At 39.4% G+C, this 27,712-nt stretch overlaps 1 long non-coding RNA gene across 1 annotated transcript in view; it reads right to left on the bottom strand.

Annotated features, from left to right (window-relative positions):
- Positions 1-1,419: 1,419 nt before the first annotated feature.
- LOC140000773 (uncharacterized) overlaps positions 1,420-27,712 on the bottom strand; it is a 48,648-nt gene continuing 22,355 nt past the window's right edge. The window contains exons 2-3 of the long non-coding RNA XR_011805973.1: positions 10,143-10,252; positions 1,420-4,732 (exon numbers count right to left, since the gene is read on the bottom strand). This is a non-coding gene — a long non-coding RNA (uncharacterized lncRNA). The remainder of the gene's footprint in view (positions 4,733-10,142; positions 10,253-27,712) is intronic.

Here is a 27,712-nt window from a genome sequence, read left to right as displayed (position 1 = left end):
AAGAGGAAGAGAGAGAGGGAGAGAGAAAAGAAAGAAATGTGTGAAAAGATTTCAGTTCACACTACTACGAAATAGTATTTCAGGGTAATAGAAACTAAACATAGACTTCATTTTTTGTTCAAATCCCTTATGATAATACAACCAACTACATCAGACTTCTTCTCCTGGCACCTTTCTTTTTGTAGTGTACATCTCTTAATATCACCACTGCCACCTCATTATTTACTAAAAGCTGTTTATGAACACTAACTTTTAACTGATGCATGCAGTCTAAGTAATTTCTTTGTGAGTACTGTGGTCATTTATCACACCATTTCCAACAGAAAAGGATGTGACATCAGGAAAGAAAAAAAAAAGGAAAAAAAAATGGAATGAAAACCCCAGAAAGGCAGCATAGAAAAATTTGAGAGAAAACTTCTGAAATGCTAAGAATGGCCGATTTTCATTTAGTTCAGTGTTTTTCTGTTACTTGCAAGATAAATACATTGTAATTGTTTGTAGCATTATTTCTTTTTAGCAGAACAGATTTCTATTGCCTTTATTTGTATCAATAGGAATACAAGCAAATTAATTAGAGATTTACAATATCCTTGGTGAGCAAATCACAGGTGCAGAGCAGCGTGTGGAAATAGTATAATTTATTCTGTTTGCTTTTGCTTCCTTTACTACTGTGAGCTCTGAACGAGACCTGTGGAACAACCTTAATTCCACCCAGTAGTGCTGCATTATTTTGTCTGGATGAGAGCAGTGAGAATACCCATTTCCTCTATGGGGCATGAATTCTTTCTGTCCTGATTTCACAAGATACAGCCTTTGACTCCAAACCATTTCGGGGCTGTGTGCCTTGCCATGATATGAAAGCACAAACACACAATTACAATAATAATGAAATTAGAAGTCGGTGAAATGAAGGGCTTTGGGGTTTTATTTGCACTGCTTGGAGTGAATTTCAAAAGTTGTCTATTGCATACTTTTGTAGCAAAAATAATAAGGTAAAAAAGAGAGTGTTGTTCAACAGCAGTAATTCTTGATACCATTTTTGTAAAATGGTATCAAAATACTAGATATTTTTCCTTCTACTTGAAATAGAAAAATACGTTCAATACCAAAGCATAGTATGCAGCAGTCTTTTTCTAAATGGCTCCTTGTCTGGATGAAAAGTGTTTGTGTATTGACACCCACATAATCTTACTAGTTTCTCTTAAAATTTTCTACTTAGACATACTGATGAAAACACCAGGTAGTGTGGACTTTACTGCTTTGGGACAGTGGCAAAATTAGAAGTCAGAATATTAAATTTCAGGTTAAAAATAACTATTGCAAATAAGATTTGTTAGTCTATTTTTTTTTATTTTATTTTTTTTGACAGATTTATCTAAAACAAAAACAAACAAACTATGACAACAAAGAACTCCACTGCACAGTTTCATTTTTTATTAGCTTTTTTGCAGTTTCAATTTTTTTTTGTTATCATCGTAGAAATCTGGAAGACCTCTTTTCCCATAAACAGACCCACTTCAGGTGGTGGGGTCTGCATCTTTCTTCCCACTTGTGTTCTGAAGGGAGCTGAAACTGACATGGATGGTTTTGCTGAAGGGGAGAAGCAACTTGTACCTGCATGGCACACACTGCTGCCAAATGCAAGAGATGCAGCTGCAGGATCAGGTGTAGGCTGGAGGCTGGGTGTGCCTGCTCTGACAGCCAGCAGGGCATCAGCTGCTCCTCTGACACACAATAGTCCTCAGAGAGTGGTCTCATTTCTTTCAAAGAGATGCATTCACAACACAGCCATGTTTGTGATTTATCCTATCACTTTGCTGTTCACCTCTTCCCCTTTATTCTCTCTTATTTAGCCTCAAAGATTCAGTGTCACAGCTAAACTGCTCTCTTTTGAAGCAATATTTAAACATCTCACCTTTTCTCATTCTGCTGAAGAGCATTGTAGACTTGACACCACTTGTGGCATGGCTAGCCACATCGCAGGAGTCAACATGTGTGCCCAGGCCATGTCACACTGAGGTTAGGAAACTTCAGGCTCCTCTGGGCTGTGCAGGGGATGCTCTCAAGATATGACCAACTGATAGAAAATGGAATGCCCAAGTCACAGGTGTGTTTTGTCTTGGGTCCAGGCTCTTCACAGTGTTGCCCAGCAGGGGGGTGAAGGGCAGAGGAATCTCCTGATGTTCAGTCTGGATTGAAGGGAAAGGGTTGTCCTTCGTAAGACAGGTCCAGGAAGGTGGTCCCACCTGTCTCCTTGGAGGGTCTCCATCCCCTCTAGTATAAAACCCTGAGCAACCTGGTCTGATCCCAGGGTTGAGCCTGCTCTGGGCAATGGCTTGGGCTGGAAATCTCCCCAGGTCCCTGCTGGCCTGAATTTTCCTCAGACATTATGGCTCCAAATCTCACTATGTTTTTACAAATAGAGTTCTTGTTATCCTTGTGGCAGCACAGAAATGCAGAAAAGCTAACTGTCTTCATGCAGCATGGGAAAAACTAAGGCATGAATGAAAAATTGAAGATCAGGAACAATGTCAAAAACATTCCTCCCATGTTTAAGGATCACAGATCCTTATCACAGGCGCAGAAGTGTACAAGGTCAGATGTAGTGATTAAATTCAGATTGCCCAAATGCCAGAAGCTGAAACCACAAAATAACACGAAAAAGTCCAGTCATGCTTCCAGCTATGAAATAGCTTCACAGCTTTTACACCAGAAATGTTGGCTGTGTTATTTAATAAGAAGATAACATGAATTTCCAAAACTGTACATATTTTTTGATTACATTTATCCTAACCTATACCAAGTAATGACCATAACAATTTTTCTCAGCAGTTGTGAAAAGAAAACCAACAATCCCAAATTTAGAAATTGTATTTCACTTACATCCATAGCATTAAGACTGATAAAAGAGTGCAATTGCAAGTCCTTCCTTCTCCAAAACAGGAACAAATTTTGATTACTTTGATCGGTTTAGTTAGCAATGAATGATACTCTGTGTTATTCCTGCAATACGAAATTTTAGTATAGGCTAAAATTAATGCAAGCAAGTATAATACTTTGCTGCTCGATACTAGTAGGACTTTTTGACTATGCTCAATTGCACATACATTTGCAAGAGATCATTATGTTGGGAAACGATAACTAAGGGATCTCTTTAACTTTGCAGGTATCATAACATGGAAAACATCAGTTGACGACCTGCTACAGCACTTAGACTTACGCAAGTCAATGGGGCCGGATGGGATCCACCCAAGGTTACTGAGAGAACTGGCAGAAGAGCTGGCCAAGCCAATTTCCATCATTTATTGGCAGTCCTGGCTATTGGGGGAGGTCCTAGTCAACTGGCGGCTAGCAAATTTGATGCCCATCTACAAGAAGGGACAGAAGGTTGACCCAGGAAACTATAGGCCTGTTAGTTTGACCTCAGTGCCAGGGAAGCTCATGGAGCAGATTATCTTGAGTGTCATCATGTGGCACTTGCAGGGCCAGCAGGTGGTCAGGCCCAGTCAGCAGGGGTTTATGAAAGGCAGGTCCTGCTTGACAAACCTGATCTCCTTCTATGACAAAGTGACGTGCTTGGTGGATGAGGGAAAGGCTGTGGATGTGGTCTACCTTCACTTCAGTAAGGCTTTTGACACCGTTTCCCACAGCATTCTCCTCAAGAAACTGGCTGCTCACGGCGTCGACTGGCATACACTTTGTTGGGTTAGAAACAGGCTGGATAGCCGGGCCCAGAGAGTCATGGTGGAGTTAAGTCCAGTTGGAGGCCAGTCACTAGTGGAGACCCCAGGGCTCAGTACTGGGGCCAGTTCTCTTTAATATCTTCATTGATGATCTGGATGAGGGCATTGAGTACACCCTCAGTAAGTTTGCAGATGACACCAAGTTAGGTGCGTGTGTCGATCTGCTCGAGGGTAGGAAGGCTCTGCAGGAGGATCTGGATAGGCTGCACCGATGGGCTGAGGCCAACTGCATGAAGTTCAACAAGGCCAAGTGCCAGGTCCTGCACCTGGGGAGCAATAACCCTAAGCAGAGCTGGGAGATGAGTGGTTGGAAAGCTGCCAGGCAGAGAAGGACCTGGGAGTATTGGTGGATAGTGGGGTGAATATGAGCCAGCAGTGTGCTCAGGTGGCCAAGAAGGCCAACAGCATCCTGGCTTGCATAAGGAACGGTGTGGCCAGCAGGGCTAGGGAGGTGATTGTTCCTCTGGTGAGGCTGTACCTCGAGTATTGTGTTCAGTTTTGCACCCCTCTCTACAAGACGGACATGAAGGTGCTTGAGCAAGTCCAGAGAAGGGCAACAAAGCTGGTGAGGGGTCTGGAGAACAAGTCTTATGAGGAGTCGCTGAGTGAGCTGGGATATTTCAGCCTGGGAAAGAGGAGGCTCAGGGGCGACCTTATCGCTCTCTATAGGTACATTAAAGGAGGCTGTAGTGAGGTGAGGGTTGATCTGTTCTCCCATATGCGTGGTGACAGGATGAGGGGGAATGGGCTAAAGTTGCACCAGGGGAGTTTTAGGTTGGATGTTAGGAAGAACTTCTTTACCGAAAGGGTTATTAGGCATTGGAACGGGCTGCCCAGGGAAGTGGTTGAGTCACCATCCCTGAAGGTCTTTAAAAGATGTAGAGCTTAGGGAGGTAGTTTAGTGGAGGACTTGTTACAGTTAGGTCAGAGGTTGGACTCGGTGGTCTTGGAGGTCTCTTCCAACCTGGATGATTCTGTGACCTGTGATTCTGTGAAAATATAAAAACAAGGATAAATGGTATCATAAGCTTGGCACTGTATGACTTTATATGCAAATTTGGAAAGGACTTGATATCACAGGACAGATTGTTCCCCAAAAAAAGTATAAACTGTTATTTTTGTATTTTCTTAACTGGGGATGGTTGTTGCACATTATTTATGCTGCTGCATGGGCCATGGGCATCCCAACACTCAGCATAACACATGTAATTTGCATATCACAGTGTACAAGTTGCATCAGAATGCAAACCATAGGATTGCCTAAAACATTGCCAACTTGAGAGTACCATATAAACTCAAGTTATGTTAAGAGTCTTTCAAGCTTAACAGCACAGAACAAATGATCCCAATGATAAAGGTTTAAATCCCCTGAATTCTTCAATTTCAAATATGAGAACATTGCTTTTGGGGACAGGTAATTTTCTCCACAATGAGAAAATCTCATGCTTGGTTGACCTACCTATATATTAGAAGAAGCAATTTTATTTTTTTCCCTAAGTTTTCAATACCTTTCTGGAAGCTTTCTAACCCATCCCTTCACCCCACATAGGGCCATGGTTGAAAATTCACTGGTTTTAGGGTTTTTGCTTACAAGCTCTTCATGAATTCTAGGAAACCACCATTCTTCATGCTATGTATGCACCCACTCCAATATTTTTTTCCTGAAAGAAGGGCAAGGGTCAGTGGGAAACAATGAAATGGCACGTTAAAAAAGGAGTGAGACCAGAACTATTCACTGTCAGGATTAAGGGTGGATCTTCAGCTGCTGTAATGGTGACTAATATCTGCTGATGAACATCTGACACCTTCGAGGAGCTCTGATCATGGAGCTGAACCCAAATTTTACAATGCTCTTTCTGTCACATATCATAGTGAATGACAAGGTAATCAGCTCATCGACAGGGCAAGGAGAAAACGAGTCTCCAGGTCTGGTTAAAGAGGAAAAATGATTGTTCAGGTACAGTGTACACCACAGTGACAGGGAGATGGTTCATGAATCTCAAGAACGACCTATATTTGATCACTGTTGGCTACATAATCCACATAAAACAATTCTCCTCCCCTCCCCAAAGGATGTCTCAATTGTTCTCTGAGTCAGTAGCTCACTGTCACCTCTGTCACCTCTTTCATTAATAGCTGTAACAAACAGTTTTACAGACTGACTTGAGGTGGCAAAGGCAGGGAAAATGTTTAAAGCACAGAGAAAAAAGGACACAGTAGAGGAACAGTGAGAGCCCTTACCAAACTGATTTCCCCAACAGAGGCAGAGGATGCTAATCCCAAACCTTTTGTAACCCAGTGAAATATAATACTTTTTATAGAGGGACAGAAAATGAACACTGAATAGACCAGAAAATGAAAAAAGGGTCTTAGCAGAAAATGTCTTCTTCCTGTACTACTACTTCTATCCTGGAAAAAGGATGTGGAGACACCAGTGAAGAGCAATATCATCACTCAGCTGTCATCTTTCTGCATCTTTATTTACTCCATTTTTCACTTCATTTTCTTCTCTATTTTTTTTTGTTTGACAAAACATCAATTAATAAACAAAACAAAACAAAACAAAACACCTCTGCCACAGAACTGATGATGGTGGGTGAAATGTGCAGGCTGACATTTTGTAGAAGCCATCTATTACAAGCTCTCCCCTACCAAGCACCACTACAGATGCAGGCTTTGCTGAGAGAAGGCACTGTTCCGTCATGCTCCTTCCACTGAGAGTGAAACTGGTCTGTGTCCAGAAAGGGTGTTATCAATTAGTTTTGAGTCCAGGTACATTTATTACCCTGCTATTAACCCATTATCGTGTTAACAGAGTGCTCAGAGATTAATTGTGTGGAGGGAAGTTCATGGAGAGAGGGGCATAACTGAAATGAAGGTGGTCTCAGATTGCTCTCAGGGGAGTCTCTGGGTCAAATCTCTAATCAGGCTACCTAGAAGAATAGTGCTAAATAAAACTGCTCCCACAAAAACACATTGCATAAGACATAAGTATTTTACTGTAACACGGTTATGTCTGTCCTTGAAAGGTGAGCGTTTCCTGGACTACACCACCACGGTCATGTCATGATAAGAAAATAAAATGAAGAATAATTAAAAAACAAAACAACATACGGGACTGATAGCTCAGTGAACAGATAATAATGTATAGGCAGAAAGTTTGGAAGTTAGTTCAATGTTTTGAAACCAGGCTGGGTCAAAGAGGGCTAAAGTCACTGTTGTTTGTCAGCTCAAGTCCTTGTTACAGTAGTCAGTACCTGCAGCCTTAACTCTAACGTGCAGATGTTCTTAGCTTAAACAACAACGACAAAATCATTATAATGGGTGTCCTTCTCTTCACCTTGAACAGAGGTTAAGTTGATGTGGAAGCTGAATTAGATTCCAGAAGCATCTCCACAGTAGGAGTTTCCAGGCAAGCTGTTGGATGCACCTGTCTTTGCAGGACCAACAGCCTACGGTTTTGAAGATCCATGTAAACAGGCAGATCTTGGGGACATGGGCTGAGAATGGTCTAGTCCTACCTCTGTAGACAGCATGCCAAGGTTTTAAGTCCTACCACCTTAATTTGTATAGCCAGGCTCAATTTGATGTATGTGTTCTAGAGGAGTCTACAGTCTCTACTTGAAACTTTCCAATAATGGTGCATCTCATGAAGGAATTTCCAGTTTGTCACTATGGTTATTTTCATTGCCCAAATTAATCCCCTTTTTAATTAGAATTTGATTATCTTCAACTTTCATTGGGTACTGCTGAAATTGTGGTTACTACATTGAGAAGACCTTTTTATTAAGTTTCTGTTCTCCATGCAAATACTTAAAGACTTACCAAGACACTCGTTTATACTCTCTTCCATAATCTAAAAGGATTGACCTGAGTGTTTCCCTAAAAAATAGGTTTCCTACTTCCTTAACCATTCAGATGTCACTGCTGAGGTTTCAGCAGTCCCATTCATTAACCTGCCTTGACCTGTGGGCACCAGAACTTCATGTCACAATACAGTGGCTGTTACATCATAGCCATATCTTCACAAACTTTCTACTCAATATACTCCTACTCATTATCAAAGTGTTTATAGCATGAAGCCAGAACTACACCCCATGTTCTGAGCTATGGTGACTATGGTGAAACAATCACCAGTTCCTCAGTACTCACATTCCTAGACTTATTTAATCAGTGGCTTTATTATTATTATTTATTCAGTGCCATTTTGATTTTCTTATGTCACAACTTAATTTCTTCAGAAGTGAATTACCTCCTTAAAAAATATGTGCACATACACATATATAGGCACACATCTATATGAATACTTACCAAAAATACCGCTGACATTTCTGAGGCAAGCAGGCACTCCCACAATTCAGGGCATGCAAACATTTCAGTGTGAGCTCATCCACTTTCTAGCAGAGGCCAGCACTCACATAACATCTTCAGAATGTTTTTTCATCAGTTAGAGAGGAACGAACCCATAAATAACATAAAACAAGCAAGACCTCATCACCTTATCTATACTTTTCTACAGCTGACACTGGAGCTGCCAGAAGTGCTGTAAGTGGGTTGGTTCTTCACAGTATTCAAGGGCTCTCGAGTCCTCGCACACTTGTTCTGGCATTCGGGTGTTTTCTCAATATGCATTGTGAGTGCATTCACAAAAGCAAAACAACCATCAAAAGTCACACAGAAGTCTCTCTTTTTATGAAGTGTTATTCCCTGACCTAAATCAGTCTTTGCCTTTGAATCAGTTTGTTACTCCCTATGCAGCAGATTGACTGCTGCTATGGCAACCGCACTTCCTGCTGTACAGACATAAGTATTAGTCCTTGATGCGATCCTTACTTATGCTCTCTCTCCAAACGCTCTCTGTGCAAGTTCAGAATTAGAAAATATCTGGGGAATTAATTTGCTTTCACATTGCTGTTATCGAGGTTGCATTGTTTTGCAAAGATAAAATGAAGCTGAAGGTGTAAAGTAAAGTTTACATTCATCCCACTAACAGCGAGCTCTAGGAGCAGTACAGGGAAACAGCCTCTTCACATCAACTTTCCTTATCTTGGAGATGCAAAATACAATCCCAATGTCGAAGCTGGAGTGCAATTCAGAGAGCTAAGGAGACGCACTCCTGTGGTTTTAAGAAGATCCTAGGCAATCCATCTCTCAGATGGAAGAGGAGAAAATGGGAAAATATCAGACTTCTATCTGTATGGCTGCTACCATCCAGGTAGAAAATCAGTGTCATAGCACAGAGGGGGTTGCATTAGTCTTGGAGAAGTTTCATGCTGCTAACCAAGGTCAAATGACAGAGCTTGGTGTTTTTCTGGTAAAGAGCTATTGATGTTCATATTACACCTAAATGGAAAATGTCTGGTGGAAATAGGCTACCCATGAAAACAAATCCTTTGGGTGTTCCTGTAGGAATAGAAGGTATTTTGAGCAAGTTTGCTGATGACACCAAACTTGGAGGAGTTGTGGACTCTGTTGAGGGTGGAAAGGCCTTGCAGAGGGATCTGGATAGGATGGAGAGCTGGGCGATCACCAACAGCATGAAGTTCAATAAGAGCAAGTGCCGGGTCCTGCACCTGGGAGGGGGAAACCCTCGCTACACGTACAGACTGGGCGATGAGACGCTGGAGAGCAGCCTAGAAGAGAGGGATCTGGGGGTCGTGGTAGACAGCAAGTTGAATATGAGCCAGCAGTGTGCCCTGGCAGCCAGGAGGGCCAACCGTGTCCTGGGGTGCATCAAGCACGGCATCGCTAGTAGGTCAAGGGACGTGATTGTCCCGCTCCACTCTGCGCTGGTGCGGCCCCACCTCGAGTACTGTGTGCAGTTCTGGGCACCACAGTATAAAAAGGACATGAAAGTGTTGGAGAGTGTCCAGAGGAGGGCTACGAAGATGGTGAAAGGCCTGGAGGGGAAGACGTACGAGGAACGGCTGAGGGCACTGGGCCTGTTCAGCCTGGAGAAGAGGAGGCTTAGGGGAGACCTCATCGCAGTCTACAACTTCCTCATAAGGGGGTGTCGAGAGGCAGGAGACCTTTTCTCCATTAACACCAGTGACAGGACCCGCGGGAACGGGGTTAAGCTGGGGCAGGGGAAATTTAGGCTTGACATCAGGAGGGGGTTCTTCACAGAGAGGGTGGTTGCACACTGGAACAGGCTCCCCAGGGAAGTGGTCACTGCACCGAGCCTGTCTGAATTTAAGAAGAGATTGGACTGTGCACTTAGGCACATGGTCTGAACTTTTGGGTAGACCTGTGCGGTGTCAAGAGTTGGACTTGATGATCCTTAAGGGTCCCTTCCAACTCAGGATATTCTATGATTCTATGATTCCCTTGCTGAGATCTGTGCTCGCCTCCCAACAATTTCCATAGCACTCTACATGACTGATACTTATGGATACTTACAGGTGACAAAGGGCCATTCCACTTAGGTTTCACAGTGAATTCCTTTTTTTCTACCTGCTTCATGGTTTGGACAGCAGTCAGACGTTCTTCATCAGGGAGGACAGAAAATCCTGTGGAATTTCAATGGGAACAAAACTAAAGGGGTGTTTAGAAATTATCTTTCAGAAAATACAGATTTTAAACACAGAACATCTCGTGTATTTAAACCTCTTTCCTGCAGAACTTTTAAATGAGAAAGAGATGCCTTTTCTTCTATTAAACTACCTATGTTTTTATATTAAACCACCATTAAAGCATACCTATGCTTTTATATTAAACTACCATTTTGTACTTGCAGTTACATGGATTTCCTACAAAGGTAGAAAGCCAGTATTTCTCATTGTATTCTCAACTGTTCTGAATAGTCACTGTTTTCCAGGACATGAAAGTGACAAGAGCTTACTTCGCTATACCAAATTTAAATATCTTCATTGTTTTGGTATCCCTGAGATACAAGAAAACACAACACAAAAAAAATCCCTAAGCCACTAACCAGAAGGGAGTAAAAATCTAGTCTTAAAACACAAATAATATATCTGTGGAAAATATCTCTTCTGAACTTGAAACAAAATATTTTGTGGAACTAGATTAAGCAAGAACAGAGGGGTGTATTGACATTTGTACATGGATTTTGTCATGGAAGAAAATACAAGAAGTTGAGAAAGTCAAAACCAGCAGAGTCAAAAGCCAAGAGTCTCTTGCCACAACCTACGTGCAACCTGACCAATGGACAACCAAAAAAAGCCAGTCTTCACATCTGTCTGTTCTCTACTCCCCCTCCCTAACAAACAGCTCAAAATGCAAAGCAACACATAGAAACAGGTAAAGGAAGAAAGGGAAATATCCTCTGTTTTCAATAATACATCAGCATTCTCTAAAATATGCCCAAAATTGATCTCTCTGACAGCATAGGCAGGAGAAATAGAAGGAAGCTTATTGCAGGAATTTACTCTCATCCAGCAGAGAAAAAAATACATGATGATACATACTGATCAGCAAAAATCATTACAGTGGTTTCTCAAATCCAGAAGAAATTTCTGATGGGCCAAATGCTGGCGAATTTAAGAACATGGTGGTCTAGATTGAGCAAAGGGTAAAGTCAATTGTTCCTTTAGATAGGTCTCTGCTGTTCTGGTATGATAACGTCAGCACTTGCCTGTTGCATCTGCATCAGCTACAAGTAATCCATGTACAGCTTCTGGCCACTGTTACCTCTGATTTTGTGACAAGGTCTGCAAACAGCAATAAATGGCCTATTTTTGAGACAGTCTTCCAAAATCACCACACTGCTGCAAAGATCAGACCAATTCCTCTTGCAGGGCACATGAACAGATGATTTTGTGTTAATCCCAAAACATCTGGAGTGGCTGGCCATTTTGCAGAAGAGGACTTTTTAGTTACCGAAGAAGGTATAACGTGGAGGGCATGCCTGAGAAAGAAATTGGCTTGTAGGTTGATAAGGTAGTACAGTGACGCTTTTGTCAGATGGGGGAAAAAGTAGCAAGATGAAAAAAGAGCAGGTGGTAAGGGTATGAAATGTGCAAGAGAGAGGAGCAACAATCTGAGTGGAGCAACAATCTGAGGAGCAAGAATCTGAGTGGAAGAAAAGGAACAAATAATAAGCTTCACAGAGTAGCTAAAGTGAGTAAGGCAATGGGTAAAGATGATTATCTAAAGGGATATCAGAGGTGGTGTGCGTGGAGGGGATGGTACAAGAAGCTGTTTCAGTAACTGAGATAAGAAAGGCATGGAATGAAAATTTTTACCCCGTGACCAGAAAACAGAAGGCAAACCTCCATAAAGTTACTGTGGGAATAGAAAAAATAAATAAATAAATAAAAAACTCATCAATAGCTCATCAGTTATGGGCCTTCATCATCATAGTGATAGAAAAAGCAAAATGTAAACTATCCTGAAAGGTACATTTGGCTACACAACAGCAGATCTTGCTGCAGTGGGCTATGCTATAGTATCATCCAGAGGGCACAGATCTTGTTATGACAAAATTGCTAAGCTGGTCATGGGGCTCTGTTATGATTTCATCACAGTTTCTGGCCACAGTGGGTGACATTCATTTGAGGCATTTATCCAGTTTCTGATGAAGCTTAGAACAAGAGTCAACTGTGAGCTGAAATGTGCAATTTTCACTGTGTGTTACCAGATTCAGGCTGATGGTCTTTTCAGCCATGTGATAACAGAAAGCAGCAATAGGAAAGTATATTTTCCAAAAATTCACGTGACAAATTTCAAAAATCAGAGAATGGCTAGAATTTACACTGAGGGAAGGATTTCTTAGTTCAGGTTGAAGGCCATTTTTGCTTGTCATCACCGTGATGCCCACCACTCACATAAAATAGCGTTATTTTGCTTTTATTAATCTCATACAAATAAAATTCACAGGCAGCATCCATTTATGCTCCACACACATAAATATATCAGCTATATGAATTTACATTTATATACCCCACATCAAAGACAGGGTTTTAGAGTTCTGGTTATAAAGACATTTGAAATATGAAACCATAAAACCTTATTACTTGCTACTAGTGTGCCCTGTGACAACAACAACAACAAAAAAGGTGATATAAACAAGTTCAGCCAGATGTTGTACAGAACAGAGGGAAGAGAATTCATTACCAAATTATTTCCAGAGCACTTGCAGGCATGTCATTTAGGATGCCTGCAGGCCAAAAGTGTTCAGGGCTTAGTAACAGATATATTTTTTGTGCTACAATGTTTTTGTGACATTTAGTGATTTCACCATTAAGCCAAATTTGCAAGAGATGAGTTTTTTTATCTAAATCTTGCTTTTCTGTCCCACACAGCCAATTCAAATATACTAACTCTTTGTAGGAAGAGTCTAACTACTGAAACATAGTTATTCTGTCACATAGTAATAAATATTTCACCTCTGATACAGGTAGAAGTTCTATGCTCAACACTCATTTTTCTATTACACAAAGCTTAGAAGATTGGTAAGCAAAACTCCAAAGCAAGTTCTGTGCACACAGTAGGTTAATCTGAGCTCCATTCCTCAGCTGCTGATTTTAGGGAGATCCTTTGGAGGCAGGTGGCAGCAGAAGGCTACTGAAGAAAAATATAGAAGAAGAAACTTCACCCAGAAAGATGTAGAGATTGCATAGGTGGTGCTTTTTCTTTTTTTTTCTCTCTCTCTTTATTTTATTTATTTATTTATATATATATATTTTTTTGTGTGTGTGTGTGTGTGTATGCATCAATGCTGCTTAAGGGGACAGTTTACAAAGGCAGTGCATAAACATTTGACAGGACACAACACAATGACACACCTTCTTCTAAGTTTAGATTCATAAGGCCACAGGAATCAATTCACAGACTGAGTGAAGAAACTCACCCAGGCTAGAGTAGAGGAAAATTAGCCACAGGACAACCTGTAGCTTTTTATTTCTGTTACAAAAAGAAACAAACAAACAAAAACAAACAAACAAAAAATAGGAGATATAAGTGTCTTTCAGAGTTGTCTTATAAACCTGACAAAAGAAGATGCTTTTGCCTTTAATTGACGCCTTGCCCATATCTTTCCCACTCAGAAACCTGCTTGAATGTGTCTGACTCTTTCCTAAAACAGATATCCACCCTCCAGAAAATGGGTGCAGAGTGAATATTTCCAATCCAACTAATACACAATACCTTTTCTTAAGAATAGAACAGCAATTCTGTAAGATGTAATAGTTTCATACCTGATCTTACAGTCATTGGAACAGAGCACTTTGTAGCACTTCAATGAACTAACACTGCCATACTGCACATGGATGCTTTTGTTTTTACAAGATTTCCTTTTACATCTGGAGGAAATACAAAATGAATACCTGAGACTATTGAGAATATAATTTTGCTAATTCATAATACCTGACAGAACAAGGGAGGAAAAAATTGGGAGAGTGACTAAAAGAAGACAATATACAGCTTTAATCTGGAGCCTAGTGTAGAAATTTAATTTCAGAAACTTCATGCCTATTTACGTGCTTCAAGGTAGTTCTGAAAAAGTAAAAAATCTAGTGTTTTCCTTCTTACCCCTCCCTCCCATTTATCTGTTAGAAACCACAGTGTGATATGCAAAACTCTTCAAATGAGAAAAAAATCACTCAACCTACATATATGTGTTTTTGTTTGTTTGTTTGTTTGTTTTTGCTTGTGCAAGAAAGCATAAAAAGGCAAATAGCTGGCTTTCTCACATATGTGTTTACAATGCCAAATAAACCAAAAACAAGTCTAAACTTTCAAATTTTCATCTATACATGAAAGTTGTGCCAGGATGCAAGTAATTCCTTTATTTAGGGTTATAATTGTACCTTTCTACCAATGTGTAAAAAGCCTTAATGATGGCATAATTATACTGAAATAGAGGGTGGTGTTACCAATTATTCTCTGTGATAGTGTATCTAGTTCAGTACAACAAGTATTTCTATGTTGGTAAAACAGGATCTACCCGAGAACAGATAAAAGTAAGTTATATTGTTCTTGTACTTAGCACAACTAGAAAGCCAGGATACTTTCAGCTATACGGCAGCTGCCTTCACAGTATTAAGCACATACTTAGCTGAGATCAGAGGAAAGAACAATTTATTTGTAAATATCTGTGTCCACTATTACTCTATAATTAAACTACTTAGAGGTTAAAAGTAAAAGTATGACCCAAAGTCAAAATATTTTAGAAAAGTCCTGAACTTTTCTTGGCACTTGACTCATTCTACATGAACGGCTTCAACCAGAAATGGATTCTCCCTACTGGCTTATGTTTCATATGACACATTGCATTCCTGCTGGCCAGAGACCAAATTATCTTTTCAGTAATGATGTCATAAATCTCATGCAGCTTCACTGAGCACCGTGAGGTTAATCTGATACATATAAAGTGTTCAAACAGAATTTAGCTTCAAGTCCCTGCATAAAAATGAATAAAAGTTTTTAAAGTTTCCATTAATAAGCATGCTTGAAAGCTTTGTGCTGTTATCAAAGATGTTTGGAAAGAAATAGTTCTAAGACACGTGGATTTGGCAAGCACAAAATAGAAGTACTACCATTTACAGAGGGCAGCTGGAAATTACCCTAGAGGCAGATTTCTGCTGACCTTCATTCACCAATGTGTTCTACAAATGGAAAAGACTTGGTTAAGAGACATGTACTGCATTGTGAGAGTTGGTCTTCACTCCACTGACACACTGCCCTGCTGCATGATATACCTGGGAACCACTGTGTCTAGGGGTTGTGGCAATATCTTGGAGGAGAAGGGAGAGCTATTTTAATTGTGGGACAAGGTAAGTAAGGCAGCTTTGGGAATGAACAGTCACAAATGGCTTGAGAAGATTAAACTGGAACTTGTAAATTCCTTAACTAAATTCCTTAGGTTTAGCTGGGCCAGCATAACCCATAATCCTAGGAAAGCTCAGCGGGACCAATTTCCCAGCCCAGGATCATCTGAAGCTGGTTTAAAACCCATGTTGTCAATTCCAGTATACAACTGATCTGTTACTTATTAGGAATGGAAACTGCAAAATAATCTTCCAGGTCAAACCACAGGAGATGGTGTAAGCTTTTCTTGTGTCTGCAGAATAATCTCAATCTATTTTACCTGTAGATCTTGTACCATGAGGCCAGCACAAAACAAATACTTTTCCTGGTCCATTCCATTCTCACTTTTACTCTTTTTGTATCTACACAAAGAAATATGTGTTAAAACATTGGATTATCATGATGGAAAGAAACATTAAAATATATATTGAATGCATTAGGTTTCCATATACTGAATATTACTATGTTTCATAAGATCCTCACCTCTTCTATGACTCCTTGGTGCTATTGTCTCTCTCTCTCTCTTTTTTTTTTTTTTTTTTAAAGAGATGTGCTTGAGGAATACAGTTTGCACGTGAGAAAGAGCTTTAATACTTCTCTCATGCACCCATATCCTATTCATATGGTAATTACATAGTCTAATATCAAATTCATTTTTTTTTCTTTTAAAATGTTGTAGATTTATAACCAACTCTGTGAGAAGAAACGACAGAAGAAAAAAAAATGCATTGTGTTTATGAGTCTTCAAGGAATACAACAGTGTGCCTGGCTGCAACCATCCCAGTCTGTTAATCCTAACCAAGGATCTCCAGTCCTTTGAATAGCTGATTTTATATCTACATATATAAATATATATTTATATGGTGTATGTATATGTATGTGTTTTCCTTCTAGTTCTTCTGTTGCACAAAATATGGCCAAGAAAGCAACAGTAGAACTCCTCAAGGACTTGCATTATTCACTATAGGCTTAATGAAGCTTCATTCTTCAGCACCAATGAATCCGTAATAACTACAATGATTCAGAGATATTTCACCATAGAATTACTAAATCAACAGGAAAACAGCAATATGGTAAAGGCAGAGCATTACTTCAAACTGTCAGCAACTCAAGATAGTATCACAAAGGTCATTGGGTTAAAAAAGGTGGAGTCAAAGGTATGCGAGCCCTGCTCTGTGGCACATCCTGTTCTGTAATAGGCAAACCAGACTTTACAGCAACACAATATGCTGTGAACTCTCCACCACTTTTCTGTTCCTGTATCTGCGTGTTTCAGAATCCCTCCATCCCAGGAAGAAGTAGGAGCATTTGTACAAGCACAAACATGTTTGCTAAGAATGAAACAAAGTCTACAGAAACAGCAAATTTCTTCTGTTAAGCCATACCTAATTCATTTTCTCTGATGGGACTTTGCAAGCATGAATATTACAGTTACAGGTTAAAGAGAAGAGAGATAACGAACTGATTTTTTTCCTTCTAGAATATCCTCCCTTAACTGCATTTTTCTTAAAAACTGGGTATGGTCCTCAGTAAATTCTATTTCCACCAATTCACAAAGACGTGGAGAAAGTGAAGGTAAGGTAACCCGTTGCAAAAACTCAGTGCACAGAAGGTAAACACTTGCATATGGTACAGAAATAGAAATGATGATGACTAAGAAAACTAAAATGGACAACCAGGAGGGTGAATGAGACAATGATCCTGGACAGATCAAAGAAAGAAAATAAACTAATTTCATAAGTGTGACGTGGGGTACAAACAGTCTACAATTGCATGAGGTTATGAAGGAGTTAGAGAAAGGGTAAGACTACACAATTGCACTATACTGGCTTTCATGAAACCATTCTCTTTAAATAATATAAGCAGAAGAAGTCTAAAATGTTTCACAGAATTCCTCAGAGGCTTTAGTTACAAAAAAGCATTTAATAATTTTTCTGTCTCCTGGCTGGAAGAAACAAATAACCCCTTCCTACACCTGTATCCCATATCTGCCTATTCCATCCTATCTTGGACTGAGGTACTCTCTGCCTTATTTTGTTGACCTACAAGAACTATAGGGTACTGAACTTCAGGAGATCTGGGTATGCATTTAAAAAGGAAGGCTGTAATCACACATGAAAGGCAAATATGAAAATCTGACATTGTGGACAAGTTAATCTGGTTAATATTAAATTGTAATGGAAATATGCAGATTTTAAAAATTCTCGTAAGAAGGTGTGGTTCTTTTTTCAGTAAAAGTCCACTAGGTTTTAGGATAAAGGCTTTCGTTCTTCCCAATGTATTCTTTTATCATATTCTATTGATCTGTTTTCTGAAAGAGATAGCTGCCAGTTTATGTTCAGTTCCAGTGCAATTAGTCATTGCTACCAATCATACTGTTTTGGAGTGCAAGCTTTTATTTATGTAAGTATGACAAATATATATTAAATATAGATAAATAATGACATAAATACACTGTAAAGACAGATGCTTTCAAATTAAGTGTTCTTTTTATATGGGAGAACCTCATATAAATTATAACTCATTGGTCTGCCATTAGGTAAAGGATTATTTATTCTAAGTTACAGACTTCATTTTTCAGTTGCTTGTAATAAGCTTGATACCTTAGTAATGTGTGTTGATTTACCTCCAGTACTTTGCACCAAGTGCCTGACAATTTTCAGCTACAAGAAGTTGACTTTTTAGTGCTGGGCAGAAAATGGAATTGTAAGACAAGTTGTTATTTCTCCTTTCTTTTGGAGTTAAAAATAGGATTGTTTTGTGTGCTGGTAATTGGTTGAAGACAATAACAGTCACCTAGGCAGCTGAAGAGAGTGTGCTAGCATGCCAGCTCTCTATGTTGCAGAGTTTTAGGCACAGAACCACAGCTAACTAAAACCTGTGTGTCTGTAGGCTGCAAATAGTGTAGGGAAATGTACAGGACGTTGAAGCTGCACTTCAACCAACAGCATAGTCCTGGCTTTGCAACCACCCAAGTTCTGTGCTTAATCATAAATATCATTAGCGTTTCAAAGTTTACTATTGGGGTATAGCTAGTATTTAATTTGCTGAGATATTAACAAATGAAGGGACTCTTAGAAGTTACAGTCACTTAACACAAATAAGATGTGACATTATGTATATGCAGTGCTCTTGCTAGGTCAACAGCTATCTTAATCTGTACACGTTACCTCCCTAATGTCTCAGAAAACTACCTTCTCACTGATAAGATATACATAGTACAGTCAGGCTACCAGTTGACTCTGGGCTGTCCTTGGGTTGGGTAGGATTTCCAAAAAGAGATCAAAATTTAAGGTGTATTCACTGTGATAAACCCGATGTGTTACATTACCCAAGCTATAGCATTTGCAAAAAGCTAACTTTTCTAATTGGATGAACAGTATGTTCAGTATGGTGTTATCCAACATATTTGCAAAGGTGAAGGTACTAATAATCCTGACATACGGGTTGCTGGATAGACCACTGCAAGTACTATGTTAATATTCAAAATGGAACAGCTCAGGCACAAAGTTGCCACATCACAGAGAGGACTGGACTAGTGAACCCATGGAGACCCCAGACACAGCAGGCCCTCCTCCACTTCACTTAACTGGAGCCTCCAATATCCACACCACCACCTCCTCTCACCCCATGGCAATAGTTTGTTGCATCCAGTGCAGAAATATTCCTACACAGAAGCTTCTTTATTTGAAAGAAAATATAACTCCCATTCCTCTTTACACAGTTCATTACATTCCTGCTGGATGCACTAAACTCATTTTGAAAAAGTGGTGAGACAGATAGTAACTTCACACTGCAAGATTGTGAAAGCTGCATCTGAAAACATAGGTACATCTTAGCCAAGTCTTGGTAACAAAGAAATGTTTAATTTTGTACATCTATACCAGCCAGCCTATATTCATATCAAACTGATTTGCGCTCCAGAAACTATCAAAAAAGACAACGTAGATTTGTTACAAAACCTGAAGGCTAGAAAATTTGTCTTAGTTTTATGAATTACAATTATTCTTCATGTTTCTACAATCACACATACAATAAGGCATCTATATTTTTTATTCCTAATACAGCTCTATTGCCCTCTTCCCCAGGTTTACTAGCAAATGTGGGTACCCCAGCATCTTTCAGAACACATCCAACAGGATACAAGAGCTAGCATAAAACAAATGGGATATTAAAAACTGCGGATAAATAGTGTTCGATTCCCATCTTACTGAGAAAGCAGATATCACGAAACTATTCAAAAAGTATAATGAGATTAAAAAAAAAAAAAAGAGGTCACAGAAAGTGAGCCCAGGGAGAGACTGGTCAGCAAAAGAGGTAATGAAAAGATCATTTCCAGAGAGATAATTGATGTAACAGTTTATTTGATCAAGATTTGGTATTTTAATTAAGAAAAAGCCGGAGGATATAAAGAGCAGATACACAATAGCAGAGAAAATGGAACAGTAGAGGTAGGAACAAGTAGAGTTTAATGTCTTTCTAAAAGCGATGTTATGCTTGAACAAGATTTTTTTTTCTGATTCAAATATAAAATAAAAAAGATTTAAGAAAATGTATTCAGAGACTGCTTCTTGTCCTTGTATTTTTTCCATTCCCTGTTAAAAAAAAAAAAAAAAAGGAACAGACTATTTTTATTTTTTTTTTGACACTCAATCACTAAAATACATCTTAATGGACAACTGAACGCTATTCCCGGCATTAAAAGTGGTGACCCAAATGTTTAAAATGAGATCATCACATTTTTTCTGCCAAACCTCAACCATATAATAACTGATTTCTGCCCCCTCTATTAATATTTCAGGAAAAAAATCAGCTGGCACAGTGCTAAACCAATGTATTAAGCTTATAAGTTTTGTCTCTAACTATTTGGCAGGAAACAAACAAAAAACGGCAAAACATTGACTTTTTAATACATTTTAAATAGACTTCTGGCTTGCAGAGAACAGATTAGCTTCTTTTATTTATTACCTAGATCACCAAGAGAAGTGGCAAAAGTTGGGTACAGAAAGAAAAGAAACAAGCACCATAGAGCAGACTGATGAAAATTTGCTACCATGAAACATCAATCAGTATGTTGCATGTAAGCTCCAGATATGTATGTAAATGACAGTCATAAGTACTTCAAAATATTTCTGCAGTGGAAATTTGTTATCTTTGCCCCAAGAAGGAATTATATGCCCAAAGACCATGTGAAGTGAGACCTTTCTTTCTATTTTTTTTTTTAAAGGGAGAGGCATCCACAGTTTTTACAGTCTCAAATAGGGTTTAGGTGGAATGAAAATAGAAGACAGAATTTTCTAATATTATCTTCTTTGTGCTTTTATCAAACATAAATAATCTTGTGAAGAAATGTAATCTCCAGATCATTTCTTGTGCTCTGAGACTTAATTCTGCAGAAACTGATTCTTGTTAACAAGTTGCAAGTGAGTAAATAAGCCAAATGATTAATTTTTCTTCAGTGTGTGTAAGCAGATGAAGTTTGTATGTTTTGAATGTCCTTTGCTTTGTAGAAATGGGTCCACAAGCACAAATGTGTGGTAGAACATGCTCAAAGATTAGTTAAGTACAAGCTTTAATACCATAGGAACCTTAATTTCTCTAAACAGCAACTTCAAGGTGGTATGTGATCAGGAGGAACAACAGGCAAGTACCTAATTTTACTGAGTATTTTAACAATATTAACAATCATAATTTTTCTTTTGTTTACTACATTTTTTTACATTCTGGTGATCTAGCCCTGCTCCAGGAATAAGCTCACCACAGTAAATCCATTAATGACTTTACCTACTACCAAATTTGACTTCACTTTAATATTAGTATTTCCCACAACAAATTGATATAGTGGGTCACCTTCAACATAAAGTATGTTTCCAGCTTCAAGACGTCGGTCCTCCTCTCGAACACCGGCTGCGTGCGTTGAGGCCTTGCTTCAAGGACGTGGTCAATCATCGCTCATTTGTGGGAAGTAGAGAGTAATTTATTTCCTCTGCACTTCCATATAGCTTTCATTTATTTTGTTTGTTTGTTTTCCTCCCTTCTTTTTATTTTCCTTTTTTCCCCTCCCTTTCCCCTTTTCCCTTTTTATTTCCCCTTAGTTAAATTGTTTAGTTCATGGTAGTCTTTATTTAATTATTATAATTATTTCCCTTTAATTAAATTATCCTTATCTCAACCCGTGAGTTGTTCTTTGCTTTACTTCTCCCCCTCCTCATCTAAAGGAGGGGGAGTGAGAGAGCGGTTGTGGGGTTTAGCTGCCCAGTACGGTAAAACCACCACACCAGTCCTCATCTGTTCTAATATTGACCATTGTGCTCATTTGGTTCCAATTATGTTTGTTCATGTTGATACCATTATCCTGGAACCATGCCGGTTCCAGGATATGTGATGTAATGCTTCGAAATTTTCTTGCATGTTCTGTCAAATTGCTTTCCCTTCCACAGAGAAAGGGCACAATTGTTCAACTTTCATAAGCTTTAGGCATGAAAATGAGGTGAACTTTAGATATGCAAAGATCTAAATAGCCCCAAACAAACTGTGAGTGGTCTGCCTCTCCTCCAGGAAATGTCAGTATCTGCAGTCAGCAAACTATCCTAAAAACTTTTCCCAGGCAACATGTAGGAGGCACGGGGATGCTGAACTTTTGTTCTCATTTCACTCACCATCTGGTTCTGGTACTAACTTCTTCCAGTCCCAGACTGGAGCAGCATAGATTGGCTGACCTGTTGTAAAGTTCCATATTCTCAGCTATTTGATCAGTGATCAAAACAGAGATAGAACATGTCATTTAGTGTTTCATAATTTGTCTATTATCATACTATTTAGTGGAAAATGTCCTAATAACTTCAAATATAACCTTCAAGGGTCACAAACTGTTGTTGAATCGGTTCAACAGAAGTATTTAGCAACTTATTACTGCATCACAATGCTGGTTACTATTTTTTTTTTTTTTGTCTTTATATTTTGTCTGCAGGTTTCAACTGTCTTCAATCAATAATGGAAAGGAATACACTATAGTCTCTAAAAACTCATTACTTTCACTCCTCACACTTTTTTTTTGGGTGGGGGGCAATTGCTTTAGACAGGGACACTAATTTTGTTGAGAAGCTAGGACACTATGTTGTAAATACAGAAAGCACTGAGGTGAAGAATATACATCTTTACTGTTGATCTGTTTTTCTGAATTCCTGGATCACCAGTAGCAATAATGTCAACACATCAGGCATATGACTGACCAAGGTAATTGCAGGGAACATTTTGCATTGCTCACAGATGGCAATATCTTTCACATAAGTTAAATACTACAAATTACAGGAATGTCAGGAGAGGCAGGATCTACATTCTGTACCAACCTAGTTTTAAGGTCCTAGGGCAACTCACAGTAATTTTATTTTAGTCCTTTCTGCTTTCAAAGGCAGTAACATTCGAAGCAGACAAGGGTACAGGAGGGTAAAATCTGAACTGCTGATGTGATCTTCAACACCACCCTGTACAAGTCTGACCCTTGGAGGCAAGGAAACAGCAGTCACATTCACCTGCTGCCTGACAGTCCATCCAGGTGGATTCATTAGCCTTATACGAGCTCATTTTACAAAATGAACTGGTTTAGCTGACAGTTGCAGGGGCACTTTCGTTAAATTAATTGAATTTTCAAGGAACAGCGTGTATAGGATTTAAATGCATTTTAGTCTGGTGATGCCCTTTGAAAGATATTAATTTGTTAAAAGTCTCCCTAATAAAACCTTCCACCAAAGAGCCATCAGCAGCAAAAACAACGCAGCAGATGAGGCATAAAGCTGCTTATTTAAACCCATTGTAATAACCCCCAAAACAGCGGTTCCTGCCACGTGACAGACGGAGCCTTTTGTAACCCTGAATCACGGTGTGTGGCTGGAGACAAGAAATAAAGATCAGTCTCTTGCCAGAGACTTGACAAGCCACACGTTTACTACAACAGCTCATTACAAGCACCGTTAAGGGAGAATTTTTCCATTTGTCTTTTCACACACACAATAGTTGGTCGCAGCAGTGTTCGTGTCCCTAATCTGATTAGCTCAATGGTGTCTAAAAGTCTCCACTCCTACAGCAGTCAATTTACAGTAAGTATTGAACTGAAATAAAGCAATGATTAAGAACGTAAGCGTGGGCAAAGGCACTTGGAAGCACACGGGAGAAGAGGAAATGAAATGATAGGCGCTGTAGGCTCTGCATTTCCAAATTGCATAATTCAGTCACTTTGCATGGCCTGCTCCCTGTACAGGAACACCACACTCAGCTTTGCTACCTCATTGATTTGTGTGCACGGAGGATTCAATACTACAAACTGTACAAGAACCCCTCTCTCATCCCCAACCCCTTGCCCCAACAATTCTACTCTTTTAAGGCAAAAGAGATTTATTTATTTACTTATTTAGGTGTGGGTCTATTCTCAGTAGTGTAAAGAAAAATTAAGTACAAGCTATGCACCAACCTGAAGGCAAGAGCTTGCACATGCCTTTGATAAATACGCAGTTGTGTAATTTCCAATTTTCTGTATAAGCAAGCTTTTTCTTCTAGTCTAAAGTGAACCTTTTGTAATATTCTGAACTACAGAAAGCAGATCAGAATCACTGGACTGGAGCATCTAGGTAGACCCCACAAATTAGATGTATCTAAGTTTTTTCATTTCAGTTGCCCGATCAGGAAACTTTGGGTATTAAAACAAGAGCTACTTTGTAGTATATTAGCATGTAGAAATACCATGCCTGAACAGTAAATCCACATACAAGGATTTAAAACTATGCAGGAGCATTTACTTAAAATTAGGAAACAACATTTATATAGCACCATTTAGGATCCTGTGCATACTTACTTGTGTGGGACTGATCAATTATCAGAGTACATGTAATGTGATAACAGAATTAAAGAACATGTAAGGACCCAGTAAAGCTATGGGATACATTTGCACGCAATCATGACCTGGATTTTGCAGCCTTAAGTTTCTTTTAGAAATCTGTGCTGCTCCCTCCATGCTTTTCATGGAAAAGAAAAACAATTGCAGCAAGCACTACATGCTGAACCTGGCAATAAAACTGCTGCAGCTGCAGACAGGGATTTGGCAATTCCTGGGAACAGTCTCTAGTTCCCTGGGCCTCATGACTGCCACACACAGCATGGGCCTACGACATCGGTGGTGGCACGAGCCCTGCCTCAGTACTCCAGTGTTCTGACAGTTTGCAATGCTGCTGAGCTTTGGAGAATGAATGAAAGCACAAATTACCAGTGCACATCTCTGAGGTGTGAAAAAAAATAATAATAAAATAAAAATTAAGTATATCTAATTTGTGGTGTCTGTCCATGTGTTTCAGTCCAGTGGTTCTGAGCTGCTTTCTGTAGCTCACAGTATTAAAATAAATAAATAAATAAATAAATAAATAAATAAATAGACTATTCAGTTTAACTGGGTAAATTATTCTTGTCTGGAGGCATTATCCATACTACATGTCCTCTAATGCTTACCATCTCTCCTTAAATCCAGTGGCACTGAACTCTGGGATAGAAACAATACGAAAACACTTTATTCTCACAGCTGCTTTTCTTCAAAACAGTGGAATTTAATGAATGTTCAGGAAGCAGTCACTACATATATTTTTATTATGATTTCTTTTCCTTTTATAATGCAGTGTATCAGGAAACAAACAGATCACTACCAGTTGCCGCTAGGTTTACTCCTGTCTCAGTGTATTCACCACTGGAAGGCAACAACCTACATAATGTTACTCAATAAAAGTAAATCTTCACACTGAGAAAGTGTGAAGATTGCAAACTGAAGTACCCAAGTAATGAAATGACAAGCTATTTATTCTGTAATTATTCACAGTCGCTTCAAATGTCCTATTTTGTTGTTGTTGTTGTTAACAGTATAGCTCAATCTGCCTTTCCCTCACAGAAAAGTAAGGGGTACTGGGCAGATAGCAACCTTGGAAATTTTATTCCAGTTTCCAAATGCAAATTGGCTAAACTGATAAGACCCTTTTGGCAATTCGAGGAACCGTGAAAACCCTGCGAACCTTTGTTCAAAGCTAAGGATTTTAACTTGACTTGAGAAATTGCATATCCTTCTGCCTTGCTACTGTTTTCCTGCCCTCTGCTCCACATGCCCATCAAGGGCACGAAAGGCAGATGTCTTCATGGCTGCCCTGCAATGTGAGAGCCAACTAAACTGCAGAGAGTGAAATAAAAAGATGATGGACAAGGGGTGTCCCCACTGTTTCTTCAGAGGTGTTTGAAGGGTTGGGATTATCCTCGCATAGCTCAGTGAAAGGTGACTGCAGAACAGAGAGGTAGGTACTTGCAGAGCATGCAGCTCCTTGGGAAGAGAGAAAAAAAAATGGGCTTATTCTCATAGCAAAACCCACCTTCACTTGGCTGCAGGATCAAAGATAAAAGAAATCCAACCAACTAAAACACACAGGTATGCTATTATTCAGTAATAGGATGTGATGCTCTTCAAGTCTCTGATCGCGCCCTTCAGATCCTGCAGATGGGTGAGGAAATCAGCCATGGAGTCGGTCAGCTTCATTTAGTTGTCACCTCCAGTCATCTATTTTGCCCACTTGAAATTAGAAGGATTTTGTACAATATATTGCCTATTTCAACTTACACGCATCCCCAAACATCAAAATGCCCTCCAGGCTGCTGCAGTAAGGAGGTGTGGTTTATTGAAAGTTCAGCATTTTCATAGGGGGCTTTATTGGAGCCAGCAATGGGTCAGTAACAGAGAGATATCTGCCAAAGAGGCTACGATCTAATCAAAATTGACTCCTGTTCTTGACCCAAGGAAGGTTTACAGCATGGATATGCAGTTCAGACATAACTGGGGAGCACTCCATATGGCTGTTATCAAGCTTATTCGGAAAAAAACTGCTAGGTCATTTGCAATTACAGTCATGGTCTGTGTGCCTCACACATAAGGAGACACAATAATTTTCCAAAACATTCGGAAAAGAAAACTAATAAGAAATCCAACTCTGTTTACCGGAGGCAGAATGGTATTACCTGAATTTGGCACAAACATGGGAGTCAAATTCCTGCTCTGAAGCATAATCACAGACACCATATGCACCCCCTAAACAAAACCTGCAGAAATCCTGGGAGAAACCACCCTCCTGTGAGAGTGTCCTCCCATGCAGTGTTCCTCTTCCTCTTGGCTACACACCTCCCTCAGAAGTTTCCTCTAAGGATCACCCTTGCATCATGTAGCTCCTCGGATTGCTGCCTGGGACTACACAGCTGTTGAGCACTGCCACCTTCACACCCTTCCACTTGTTTTTCTTTCAGCTTCCTCACACTTCACACACATCAACAACAGGAAGACAAAAAGTATTTTTGCAGCTACAAGTTGGAAGTGTCTAACATTCATGAAAGCAGGAAAGTTTAACTCCAGTCCCAAGGTTGCTGTCAAATGAATACTTTGATTAAATATAACGAATAGGAGACACACACACACACACAATAATAAAATGCTGTTTCTCCCACAGTCACTGTCGTCTAACAAAGGTCGTTTGATTGTTTACAAAACAGATCATCTTATTTTACACCCGTGGGTAGCATTTCAGTTGTGGGAAGCAATTTCATTCTAATTTAATGGCAAGGAGGCATGCCTAACTTGAATTCCCATTATACCCACTTTCTGGCTTCAAGGAAATTGCACATTGTGAAGGGAGGTACATGTCTGTACTTGTTAAACTGTTAAAATTAATGTATTTAAACTTTATTTAGCATACACAATTTTATCCATTCTCCCAGAACCCCTTAACTGAAAACAGATTTAATGAATATTTTTAATATCGGTTGCAGAGGAAGCTGAATGCGTGGCATTCACTACTGAACAAAAACATAAATCTAGCCATTCCTATGAAAGAAACTAACTTCCACTTATCACTAAATAATCCTACACCAACTCACAGCCTTTCTACGTTTAAACCCAGTTATTTTGCTCCCTTTCTTATACACTTACCTAATGCCTACATTTAAGAATAAATTTTATTATAACTCTGTAACTGGTATTTCATTCTTAATTGCTTATTTTACAGCAATAGTTAGACAGACAGACTGAGATAACGACCTGCTTATAGTAAATGCTATAAATACTACAAGAGATATCTTGGCCTATAGATCTTATAGGCCAAATCACAGGCTTCTCTAGAGAGTCAAGGCACTGT

The sequence above is a fragment of the Anas platyrhynchos genome, chromosome Z (assembly GCF_047663525.1).
Source record: "Anas platyrhynchos isolate ZD024472 breed Pekin duck chromosome Z, IASCAAS_PekinDuck_T2T, whole genome shotgun sequence".
Taxonomy (NCBI): domain Eukaryota; kingdom Metazoa; phylum Chordata; class Aves; order Anseriformes; family Anatidae; genus Anas; species Anas platyrhynchos.
Note: the sequence above shows the minus strand (reverse complement) of the source record. Positions and strands in the feature narration are given on the sequence as shown.